General features: G+C 41.8%; 1 pseudogene; it reads right to left on the reverse strand.

The window, feature by feature from the left end:
- Positions 1–1081: 1081 nt before the first annotated feature.
- Positions 1082–5682, reverse strand: LOC133901515 (uncharacterized; annotated as a pseudogene).
- Between the last annotated feature and the right edge of the window lie 7538 nt (positions 5683–13220).

The following is a 13220-nucleotide window of genomic DNA, read 5'->3' on the forward strand; positions in this document are numbered from 1 at the left end:
CCTACGCAACCTGGAATCGATGGACCAGGAGCACGGATTGGGTGCCGATGACGCGGCCGCTTCTGTAATCTCCGCGAAGGAAAACACAAGAGCTAAGGGGTAGAGATCTCTCTCTGGATTTGTTAGCACATAGCTGAACAAAGGGGTTTGTATTTTGATTATCAAAAGTCTATCATTGCTATGAAGCAATGGAGTATTTATACAAGGAACAACCCTCTTTGATAAATGAAAACACGAAATGGAAATGAAAAGATAGACTATGTGAAAGGGTCTCTACGAAATCAGCTTCTGGAGAGTTTCCGCGTAGCTGTTGGTCTTCGGTGCAGTCTTCAGTGTTTAGGCAATAACTCCACCTTGGAAGCTTCAAATGACGTGCGGCTGGACGTGTTGGAAAGCTAACTTGATAAGATTTCACACCATGTATAGTATGCATCTCGGAACTTTGTAGAATGATACAGTTTTACACGGCAACTTTAGCTTCATGCAGACTGTTGAGCTTCTGACCAGTATGCACTAAAACTGGTCGGGCGCCATAACGGTTTCTCCAAACTGGTCGGGGTTGGTGTCATTGGAAACTAGACTTCAAGAGCTTTCCAACAAGTACCCATTGGCCTTCATAGCTTTTGGGAATCAAAAGTTATGATTATTTCTTTCAGACTGTTCTGTAGGACTGGACGAATTCGAACGTGGTTCTTCTTTGTATTCATCGCCTTGTGTGTTCTTGTCATCCTCCTTGGTAAACCTGAGTAATAGCAATGTACTCGACTTAGGCAGTATATAATTCTCATTAATATTTAAATGAGCTTCACAAAGTAGCGCGTTCACCTCTTGTTGTAGTTCCTTTGCCTAACTACGTGTAATTGGTCCTTTAAAGACTTGGGCTGGTGCAGTTGTGCTCGGCATGGTCGGTGTGGAGGTCGGCGATGTCGGAGTAGAGGTTGGTGAGGTCTGCGAGGAGGTCGCCGAGGTCTGCGAGGAGGTCGCCGAGGTCTGCATGGTTGGGATGTCCTCATCATCCTCCCCCTCTTGAATAGGAGTCGTCCTCGACTCTGATCCTTCTAGTCCGAAGAATGGTGTTAAGTCAGCAACATTGAAGGATCTGCTAACACCATAATCTTCAGGGAGCTCAATCTTATAAGCATTATCATTGATCTTGGACAGCACTCTGAATGGACCATCTCCTCGTGGCATCAATTTGGATTTGCGCTTCTCTGGAAAGCGGTCTTTGCGAAGGTGTACCCACACTAAATCTCCAGGCTCAAATGTCACCTTCTTGCGATGCTTGTTTGCCCATGCAGCATGGTACTTGGACCTTTTCGCTATTGCTTCTTTGGTCTTCTCATGAATCTTCTTGACATAAGATGCGTGCTTGGATGCTTCCATGTTACTCCTTTCCTGCAATGGTAGAGGAAACAAATCGACAGGAGCGAGTGGTTTGAAACCATATACAACTTCAAAGGGACACATATTAGTTGTAGAGTGTACTGCCCTGTTGTACGTGAATTCCACATGTGGCAAGCACTCTTTCCATTCTTTCAAGTTCTTCTTGATCAAGGCTCGCAGCAGCATAGAAAGTGTTCTATTCACTACTTCAGTTTGCCCATCCGTTTGAGGGTGGCATGTGGTGGAAAACAGCAGCCTTGTCCCTAGCTTGGTCCACAATGTCTTCCAGAAGTAGCTCAAAAACTTGGTGTCGCGGTCGGAAACAATCGTTTTGGGCATGCCATGTAATCTCACAATATCCCTGAAAAATAGAGAGGCTATGTGGGAAGCATCATCGCTTTTATGACAAGGTATAAAATGTGCCATTTTAGAGAATCGATCAACAACAACAAATATTGAATTCCTCCCCCTCTTTGTCCTAGGTAATCCTAAAACAAAATTCATGCTAATATCTTCCCAAGGAGCATTAGGAACAGGCAAGGGAGTATATAATCCATGGGGGTTTAGTTTTGACTTAGCTTTGTGACAGGTGACGCATCTTTGCACAAGCTGTTGAACATCTCTTCTCATCTTCGGCCAATAGAAATGGTCAGCAAGCATCTCATATGTCTTTTTCCATCCAAAGTGACCCATCAGACCACCTGAATGTGTTTCCTGTAACAACAAGAGTCTAACAGAGCAACTTGGAACACACAATTTGTTAGCTCTAAACAAAAATCCATCATGAATATGATATTTTTCCCATCCTTTTCCAGTTGTACATTTGGCATAAGGTTCTGAAAATTCATGGTCAGTGGGGTATAATTCTTTTATGTTTTCAAGTCCCGGCACCTTTACTTCAAGTTGATTTAACAAAACATTTTTACGGGACAAAGCATCAGCAACAATGTTTTCTTTACCTTTCTTGTATTTCACAACATATGGAAAAGTTTCTATGAATTAAATCCATTTGGCATGTCTACGGTTCAGTTTTGCTTAGCCCTTTAAATATTTCAAAGCCTCATGATCTCAATGAATAACAAATTCTTTTGGCCATAAGTAATGTTGCCAAGTCTCAAGTGCTCTTACCAAAGCATACAACTCCTTGTCATATACTGAATAGTTCAGTTGTGCTCCTCCCAACTTCTCACTGAAGTATGCAACGGGCTGTCCGTTTTGCATGAGAACGCCTCCAATCCCAATCCCACTTGCATCACATTCAACCTCAAAGGTTTTAGTGAAATCCGGCAACACAAGCAAGGGGGCTTCGAATAATCTTTTCTTCAATTCTTGGAAAGCTTTCTCTTGTGGTTCACCCCATTGGAAGGCAACACCTTTCTTTGTCAACTCATTTAATGGAGCAGCTATGGTGCTGAAATCTCTCACAAATCTCCTGTAAAAACCAGCAAGTCCATGGAAACTTCTCACCTGACTTACATTTTCAGGAGTCGGCCAATCCTTGATTGCTTTCACCTTTGATTCATCAACTTGAATTCCTGAACCTGAAACTACAAAACCAAGAAACACAACCTGATCTGTACAAAATGTGCACTTCTCAAGGTTAGCAAATAATTTTTCCTTTCTTAGCACATCCAAAACTTGCTGAATATGAGCAACATGTTCCCCCAATGTCTTGCTGTAAATTAGGATATCATCAAAGTAAACAACAACAAATTTTCCAATGAATGCTCGCAAGACATGGTTCATTAATCTCATGAATGTACTAGGTGCATTAGTCAATCCGAAAGGCATAACTAATCACTCATACAACCCAAACTTTGTTTTGAAAGCAGTTTTCCATTCATCTCTAAGTTTCATTCTAATTTGATGGTAACCACTTCTTAAATCAATTTTAGAAAATATCATAGATCCACTCAATTCATCTAACATATCATCTAGCCTAGGAATAGGATGACGATATCGAACAGTAATGTTATTTATGGCTCTATAGTCCACACACATCCTCCAGGAACCATCTTTCTTTGACACCAAAATCACAGATACAGCACAAGGACTTAAACTTTCATGCACATAACTTTTATCTAAAAGTGCTTGTACTTGCCTTTGAATTTCCTTTGTTTCTTTAGGGTTGGTGCGGTATGCTAGACGGTTCGGAAGTGCAGCTCCAGGGATGAGATCAATTTGATGTTCAATGTCATGCAAGGGAGGAAGTCCAGCAGGTGTCTCCTCTGGAAAAACATCTTCATATTCCTGTAACACACGTGCAACAACACTAGGGACAGATGTTAAGTCGTTAGCTGAAAGCAATGTGTCCTTGCACACAAGTATGATCAATACTTGGTCTGGGTTTTTCCTCACATCTCTCATTTCAGATTTGGTGGCCATCATCACTAAATTCTCTCCCTCTCGTTTCTTGTTTTCTCTCATGTTTAGCTTGTGGCACTCACTCACCGATTTGTGGAGGGCACTCGAATTCTTTTTCTCTCCTTCTTTTCCACTCTCATTCCTCACATTGGAGCTCTTTTGTAAGTGCTCAGCGAGGATTTGCTGCGGTGTCATGGGTTTAAGAATCAACTCCTTGCCCTTCCACTTGATGGTGTATTGATTGGTCCGACCACAATGTAGAGATGACCGATCATATTGTCATGGTCTTCCTAGCAGCATATGACACACTGTCATGGGTGCCACATCACACTCCACGGTGTCAATATATTCACCAATCTTGAAAGGAATTTTCACTCTATGTGCAATCTTAATTGAACCTGAATTATTTAGCCATTGCACATGATAAGGATGAGGATGTTTCAGCAGCTTTAAACCAAGCTTTTCAACCATTTCCTTGCTAGCAAGATTGTGGCAGCTTCCACCATCAATGATTACTTTACACACCTTGTCTTCAACCTTGGCTCTGGTTTGGAAAAGATTGTGCCGCTGTCCATTTTCAGCTTCACTCATTTGCACACTCAAAATTTGAGTTACAACAAGAGCAGCTCCAGTTTCAAATTCACAGATGTCCTGCTCCAGATTACCTTCCTCTTCAATCTCTTCATGTTCTTCATCACTAGCAGATTCATACTCTCCTTGGTCATTTACAATAATGGTCCGATTATTTGGACACTCCTTTATAACATGACCACGACCACCACACTTGAAGCATTGAATCCCACTACTCTTGGTGGAAGAACCCACTGAAGTAGATGATGAGTTTGCTGATTTGTTCCTCTCATTTGGAGCAGCCAACTCTTTACCACTAGAAGCACCAAAATTGCTTGAGCGTGCACCACCACTTGAGTTGGAAATTGAACCTCTACTTGCACTACCTCGTGGTGTGAATTTGCTTCCACTTGGGGCACTTCTCGAGCTGAAAGATACTCCTCTATTGGACTTCATGTCCTGCTGCAACTGTCGTTCAGCTTTGCTTGCTTGATGGACCAACTCAATAAGATTGCGGTACTGCTGAAATTCAACAATACGCTGAATATTACGATGCAGCCCTGACATAAAACGTGCAATTGATTGCTCTTCATCTTCATATACATTGGCTCTAATCATTGCCTTCTCCATTTCTTTATAATACTCATCAACACTAAGGCTTCCTTGCTTCAGATTCTGTAGCTTGTCAAAAAGATCACGACGATAATGTTTGGGGACAAATCTTGCCCTCATTTCTCTCTTCATTTCAGCCCATGAACGGACATCACCTTGGCCAGCTTCTTCTCTATCATTTAGCATTTGCTCCCACCAGATTAGAGCATAGCCATCGAACTCAAGAGCAGCCATGGCCATCTTCTTCTGCTCAGAATAGTTGTGCAAGCAAAAAAATTTATCCACCTTCAACTCCCATGTAAGATATGCTTCAGGATCAGACCCTCCATCAAACTTGGGTATGGTGAATTTTAACTTGCCAAACCTCTCCTCGTTGGGCTGATTACGCCCACGATTCCCGCGGTGACGTCGACGGTCATCATGATGGGGCTGATCAACCTCATTGTCTTCTTCCTCTTCACTCCCACTTTCCTCTAGTCCAAGACCTCTCTCATGGTCACGACCAGCACCTCTACCACCATTTCCACGTCCTGGAAGTGGAGGTCTTCTTGCATTTGCAGCAGCTCGCTCTCTACGTCTTCGCTGTTCTCTTGCACGTCGAGCAGCAGCTTCTTCTTCTGTTTCATCAACTTCATCTTCATGATGACTTCCATTTGCGTTATCACGAGGTGGATCCTGTAAACGGGCCATAAGTGCTTGAAAATTGTTCGTTAGCTCTTCCATGCTTTGCTTCAACTCGTTGAATTGTGCCATGGTGACACAATCATCAATCTGAACTTCGTCACTCATCTTCCTGTGAAATTAGTGACAGCAAAGCAACAAATATATGTGGAATAGGAAATTATATGTGGAAACTCACAACCTCACCTCTCTTACCAACCGAAGCTCTTATGAATTCCTGCGGATTACAGAAGGGCCAAAGCGCGGTGGTAACACGAAAGTGATGGTTAAGCGAATACAAGATCAGCATTCCTATGACGGTGGCTTTTAAGTGGAGCTTGGTGGGGAATGATTCACAAGGAATGCAATCTGAATTCTAGATATTGTAAAGCTAAATCACAGTCCAAACTAGAAGATCAAAGTCTAGTGCTGACCACAAGATATGAATGATGTAAATGGATCAAACACACGCGCAAAGATAATTTCAGATTTAATACAAACAAGGAGTATGCTTAGGATGCAAGTGTTGCAATCAAACCCAAGCAAAATTTTGCATCAAAAGATGGATAGCAATCTGGTTGTGCAACTTAAAAAAAAAAATCAGAACTTGTGCACATAAACAAACTGATCTTTCTACTTTTTCTTTCACAACTTTTCTCAACTCTTTTCTTTCTTCTTTTTTTTTTGGACACTGTTTTTTTTTATATATAGAACTAAGAACAAGATCAGATATAACACTTGCACACACTTTTTTTTTTAAACAAGACACAACCGTCAGCAATAACTTGATAGGATCAAAGTTAACGCGAAGGATGATACCGGTTTCAGATTTTTGTGTAGGGATTTCAGATAGACAAAAGAGGCACAAAGGACACGCAAAGGATAATATGATCAGCAACTAAAACAAGGAATCTAATGGACTGAAACTTAACAAAACTCACTAGGATAACAGATTGAAACAACGGGCTATAACAAAATATTTTTGTGGCTTTTTGGTGGATAGTATGAACACGAAATATATGTAGCTAAGGGTAAAAAATCCTACCGTGGCAACTGAGGCTCTGATACCAGATGATGGAGTCTTGGTCCCGATCTTCACGACGTAGGATCCTGGTCTTGATAACTAGCCGAAGAACGGCCGATAACTTGCTGCAAGCAGCGATAACTAGTGCAACCTGACGACGTGCACAAGGAGCCAACCACCGTCTCTATACGGCAGCCTGAACCAAGGATTCGCCCAACCACACTCTCAAACAAACCAACCTACGCAACCTGGAATCGATGGACCAGGAGCACGGATTGGGTGCCGATGACGCGGCCGCTTCTGTAATCTCCACGAAGGAAAACACAAGAGCTAAGGGGTAGAGATCTCTCTCTGGATTTGTTAGCACACAGCTAAACAAAGGGGTTTGTATTTCGATTATCAAAAGTCTATCATTGCTATGAAGCAATGGAGTATTTATACAAGGAACAACCCTCCTTGATAAATGAAAACACGAAATGGAAATGAAAAGATAGACTATGTGAAAGGGTCTCTACGAAATCAGCTTCTGGAGAGTTTCCGCGTAGCTGTTGGTCTTCGGCGCAGTCTTCAGTGTTTAGGCAATAACTCCACCTTGGAAGCTTCAAATGATGTGCGGCTGGATGCGTTGGAAAGCTAACTTGATAAGCTTTCACACCATGTATAGTATGCATCTCGGAACTTTGTATAATGATACAGTTTTACACGGCAACTTTAGCTTCATGCAGACTGTTGAGCTTCTGACCAGTATGCACTAAAACTGGTCGGGCGCCATAACGGTTTCTCCAAACTGGTCGGGGTTGGTGTCATTGGAAACTAGACTTCAAGAGCTTTCCAACAAGTACCCATTGGCCTTTATAGCTTTTGGGAATCAAAAGTTATGATTATTTCTTTCGGACTGTTCTGCAGGACTGGACGAATTCGAACGTGGTTCTTCTTTGTATTCATCGCCTTATGTGTTCTTGTCATCCTCCTTGGTAAACCTGAGTAATAGCAATGTACTCGACTTAGGCAGTATATAATTCTCATTAATATTTAAATGAGCTTCACAAAGTAGCGCGTTCACCTCTTGTTGTAGTTCCTTTGCCTGACTACGTGTAATTGGTCCTTTAAAGACTTGGGCTGGTGCAGTTGTGCTCGGCATGGTCGGTGTGGAGGTCGGCGATGTCGGAGTAGAGGTCGCCGAGGTCTGCGAGGAGGTCGCCGAGGTCTGCAAGGAGGTCGCCGAGGTCTGCATGGTTGGGATCTCCTCATCAGGTGATGGGTCGTAACTGTGACCCATCACTTATGTAAGTCATAGGTGAGGGTCACAGTTATGACCCATCAGCGATGATTTTTTCTCAAATGTTGACCTAGAGTGTTTTTAGTAAAAACGGCATAACTTTTGCATACGGATTCTGATTACGATGTTTGTTGACTCTACGGGCATCTACAGCATCGGTTTCGATGAATTTTTAGGCAAAAAACGGCTTGAAAGATTTATTTCTTGCCCCCGAAAGTTCTGCAACATTTGGAACGCGCGTTTGTGTCCATACTGCCACTTCTTACATCAAACTTGAGCAAAAATAATAATTCCTATTCTAATGCTGCTGAGGTGACAAAAAATAAGAGAAAATAAAAAAATTAGCACTATATACATATATATATATTCCTAAGGCTGTATATTATATATACACCCGTGATGAATAGAGAAAAATAACATAGAATACACATATATATGAGTATATATTTATACTACTACATATATACACACATGGTATAAACCAGTTGTATATGCACTTTTTCAGCACATGAAATGATAGCTCTTTATATCGATCATGTACATCTATATAAAAAACCATAAATGTTTGTATATATCTACATAAACCTAAGTATATGAATACCTAGGGGTATATATACACACACAATACATGAAATAATAGCTCTATGTATTGATCAAGTCATTGGTGATGGGTCACAACTTGATCCATACATAACTAATGACCGGCTAGAATGACCCATCACTTATGAGTTCGTCATTGGTGTTTGTGTATATACCCCTAGGTATTAAAGAAACACATCCAACGATTTGAACCACATATTCGGCACTCTTTGTTTCTTATGTTTTTCCCGAATGTGATTCCTGTGGTTATTCTTCCTACTGCTTCCCAACCAGATGACATTGAGTGGGTTTAACGACACATTATCCTGCAGCTAGTTTATTGCTCAAGTTGGCCCCTTTTAATGGCACTATAGGTTTTAATTTGCCACGGCGAAATCAAGTGGCATGTAAAAGAAATATATGTGACCCAATGCTATTGCATGTGGTAGTTTTATTAGTACGAATATTCACTACGTGAAAAAGGTCATAGGTGACAGGTAATAATTCTCATGGGTGACGGATCCGGTATACGTTACTCCGAACACGTCACTTATGTCTGTCTTCTTTATCCGTTTTTCACGTAGTGATTTTTTTTTCCTGTTTTTGTTATGGTTGTTCACAAATTGAGTGATTCTAGCTCTGTGGAGTATTAGCTGACTGTATTAGGTGCAATTTTTATCCGCTCCCATATTTGTCTCTGGCTCTATTCTTGTCTAATTTTTTATGAGAAAAAATGAAAAACAAATATAGGAGACATTCCCAAGCCATTTTTGACCTTTGTTGCACTTACTAGACAAAGAGGGATGGGGTTGGGTCCAATATATATGACTCGAACCAGGATGAGTGGGCACCATGCCAGTCCCCCACGACATAAAAGAGCATTGGGATTTTTTCTCATTACTACATAAATGGATTAATATGTTGGTTTATTATTGTCGATTACTAATATGCTGACAGTGATGTTTTATCACTGTCAGTTACTAATAGGCTGGCACTGATATAGTATCACTGCCGGTTCCTATGCCACGCGGGGAAGAACCGACAATATTAAAGATCATCACTGCCGATCGATGATACGAATAGACACTGATGATGCTCAGCTTCGTCATCACTGCCAGTTGAAGCATGAATTGGGGCTCCACTACTGGTTCTCGTTGTTTCATCTGGCTGCCACCTGCCTTTCTCGAGCTGCTGCTTGCAGCTTGCTGGACTCTACGAATCTGCCTAGACGACCTCTACGATTTCATCAATTGGAGGGTTCTCCGACATCTGAGATAAAAACATGTACCATATTTAGCATGATCCTTTGGCTACACGCACCTGCAGAAATAAGCGGATGGCGTTTTTGTAGACGACTAGCTAGCATATGTGCCATTTCAACAATCGGCAATACATTCACGTCAGTTCTTGATAAACAACGTACTAGTTGTTAAACCGATGAATCCACGCACAGCGACAAGTCTGGACATATGAGACAATTGGACTGTTAAATTGGTGCGGCAACATCCATTAACTAACACTACCACAGAAATGATTTAATGGGACACCCATGTAAAGATAGTTTTATAGAGATATCTGTGCAAAGATTATCATATACGGCTCTAAACAAGAATCGTCTGCAAAGATGACAAGACGCGTCCCGAAGTGGTGATATTATTTTAGTACAGATGGTTTTAATTTGGAACCGTCTATAATATTAATACAACATATTGTATTTGGAACCGGCGTTGTTAAGGACCCCCGACGGCCCGATGGCTTAGCTAGCCCATGCTCATGGAGCCATGCCTTCCGAATCCTCTATCTCCCGGAGCCATGCCTCCCTCAGGGCCCCCATCTCCGGGGCTCGAGCAAGCTTCCCAAAGGCTATAGGGTAAGTCATCAAGCCTCAAGAAAAATCGTCCAGAAGGGGAATGCCGGTCATCCTTTGCGTGCAAGGAAGTGGCCGGCATTAAATACCTATGTTAGTGGATGCTATCCTGACAACCCAGTACAATGGAGGTTATCCTGACACCCTTGACAGCGCGGCGTCGGGCCGCAATTGGCGACTGGCTCACCCCTCAGGGTGTAGGCACCACAATATTTATCCTCTATGCAGTTTAATAAGTAGTTATCTGGGATAAGACCGAGTAATTCGGTCGGGTCCTAGATATTTATAAGGAACCATCCAAATAATATTCTAATTAATCACCAGAAGAATCATTATTCATAATCACTAACTCGATAATTAACCAGAATATCATCCTTGTAGTCTGACACGTGTTTTGTGTCCAAGATTGGAACACATGCCTTTCCAATATATTCATCACAACAAAGTTTAAGAAAGAGCGAGTAATTAATATTATATTATAAGTCTTTAGCCATTCAACTATTTACACCAATTTAGAACAAAAAACAACAACATCTACGCAGTGGAAACATAAATCTATACAACAGAATAGAGTGGAGCCACATGCCCTTAGACTCCACCCCAAAAGCACGACCTCCGAGAGTAGAATGAACTACTCTTGTACGCCACCTTGAATGGCAGGCACGAAGTAGCCAAATACCATTATGCATTGAGCCATTAACAAGGAAAAACCACATGGTTAAGTTAAACATAAGTGGTAAGCAACCTATACATATAGATGTGAGCAATTAACATAACCAACAACAACATAAATCTACCCTACCATAACCAACTGAACATAAATAACTGGAACCATTATGAACATATATGTAACAAAGACCAACTCAATCATCTCCCACATATCCAACCATCAACCACAAGCGAAAACTCTACGACCGATACAGATGGATAGAAGCATGCTCATGACCGAGAGCGTGGAATTTTGAAATATTTTTACACCCTGCAGAGGATACTCCTAGACCCACATGACTTGGGGACTATACAACTTGCATGACCACACAGATCCATACAAGGGGTACTCATGTCACCCTTTCCCAATAAACACCAACCATTTGGATCATGCATCGCTCGACGCGGAGGTACTAGAACTACTCCCGTAGCAATCTAGCACCTCTTACAAGCCCGCCCGCTCACACCGTCAATGTTCACGCCTAAATGATCACAGCTACAGAGGTATTCAGCTCGCCTTACCATTAGATCAGCATGTGGTGAGTAAGGTAAGTGCTAAATCCGACTACACCGATGATCAGTGCTTAAACAACGCAAGCGATCTACGGTGTCCAGGTTTCTCTCCCGGCCTGCCTTGAGGACTTTCCTTCGGAGTAGATAACACCCCTAGCACTGCCCATATCTCGTCTCATACTCACCACTCATCCAACCATCATCAACCCATATCCAACATTGTGATCATTACAAAGTAAATAATGCCTATGCTCATGAACGATGAAACAATTCACCGCTCGACTTCTACCGAATGACCTATGCATTGCTAAGCATTTCAATTTAACTTGTAATCTAGACACCAACAACATACTCAAGGCGACAAGGAAATGATGAACAACAATTCAAGGTAGAAGTAATACATTCAATATAGGATCTACCCACTTGTACCCGATCTTGACTTGACACATGTAAACATACATAAGCATAGTTAATAAATTTTAGACTTCATTCAATTGAACAAAGGTGCAACATGCTTAGTTGCTTGCCTTGCTGCTCTTGGGTTTGCCTAACACTTCCCGCACAGAATTCACAGAAATGGAAGAGCTCGCTGCCGCCTTCGCTCACACCCACGTCACACTTCAGTTCTTCCTTCACTAAAGAAGAACGCATGCAATGATGAGTATGAATGAAGTACAAATATGTATGCCACAAAAATGCATATAATCAAATGCCATAAAATTATGCCTTATAATGCATGAAAACATTTTTCCTAGATAGAAAAATTCATAATAAGAATAGCAAAATTGGTTTCACCCATTTTGGGCTTGCGACGAATTAACGGTGAATTAATGAAGCTTCAACCTAATTAATAAATCTCAGACATTTAATTAATTATTTAATGGCTGGGGACATTTTTAATGGGTATATTAGGTAATCACGGAATAAAAAAAATTGGTTTCATCATTTTTAGAGGTACAGAGATTTTATTATAAATTTTACAAGTTTTAGCCAACAGTAAACAATGCTGAAAACTATTCTGCTGAGTTGATTGTAGTCAGACAGCCAACAGAGGCGGTTAGACTGTTGCGAGTAGCGGTCAGACCACAGGAAATCATGGTCAGACTGCCGGTGTGCAGAGAGTTTTGGGTTCTGGTGGTCAGACCGGCCTGAGGGGAGGTCGGCCCCCTGGAAGGACAGTCAGACCGATGGGAGGGCCGAGGGCACTAGGTGAGCTCATCGGCGACGACTTAGGCGATTCCGGTGGCTTTTGGGGTGGGGATCTGGACCTAGAGCACCCTGTTGACCCCTCTACCGCATAGGACCACACGTATAAGCCGAAATCGAACATAACTCGGTTATTGCCTTCAATGCTCAAGAACACTAGAACTTCACAACCTTAGCTCCAATTCCGAAATCTATCCAACCAAAACACGGATTCTTGACATGTAAGCCTAGGGGCCTCACCCAAGGTGCTTTGATGAGGTTGGGGACCGCCGGGAGGAGAAAACAACAGGAAATCGAAGAACTCTAGTGTTCCTTGTGCTTCAACCAAGAACACCAAAAGACATCAAATCCTGCTCGAATCCTTTGAAAAGAAAAAATGAATTGGATGGATGGATAGCTTATGAGCTTGTGATCGTGTGGATACCACATAAGTACCTCGGCTTCTATTCTAGAGT

Source organism: Phragmites australis, chromosome 20, assembly GCF_958298935.1.
Source record: "Phragmites australis chromosome 20, lpPhrAust1.1, whole genome shotgun sequence".
Lineage (NCBI taxonomy): Eukaryota > Viridiplantae > Streptophyta > Magnoliopsida > Poales > Poaceae > Phragmites > Phragmites australis.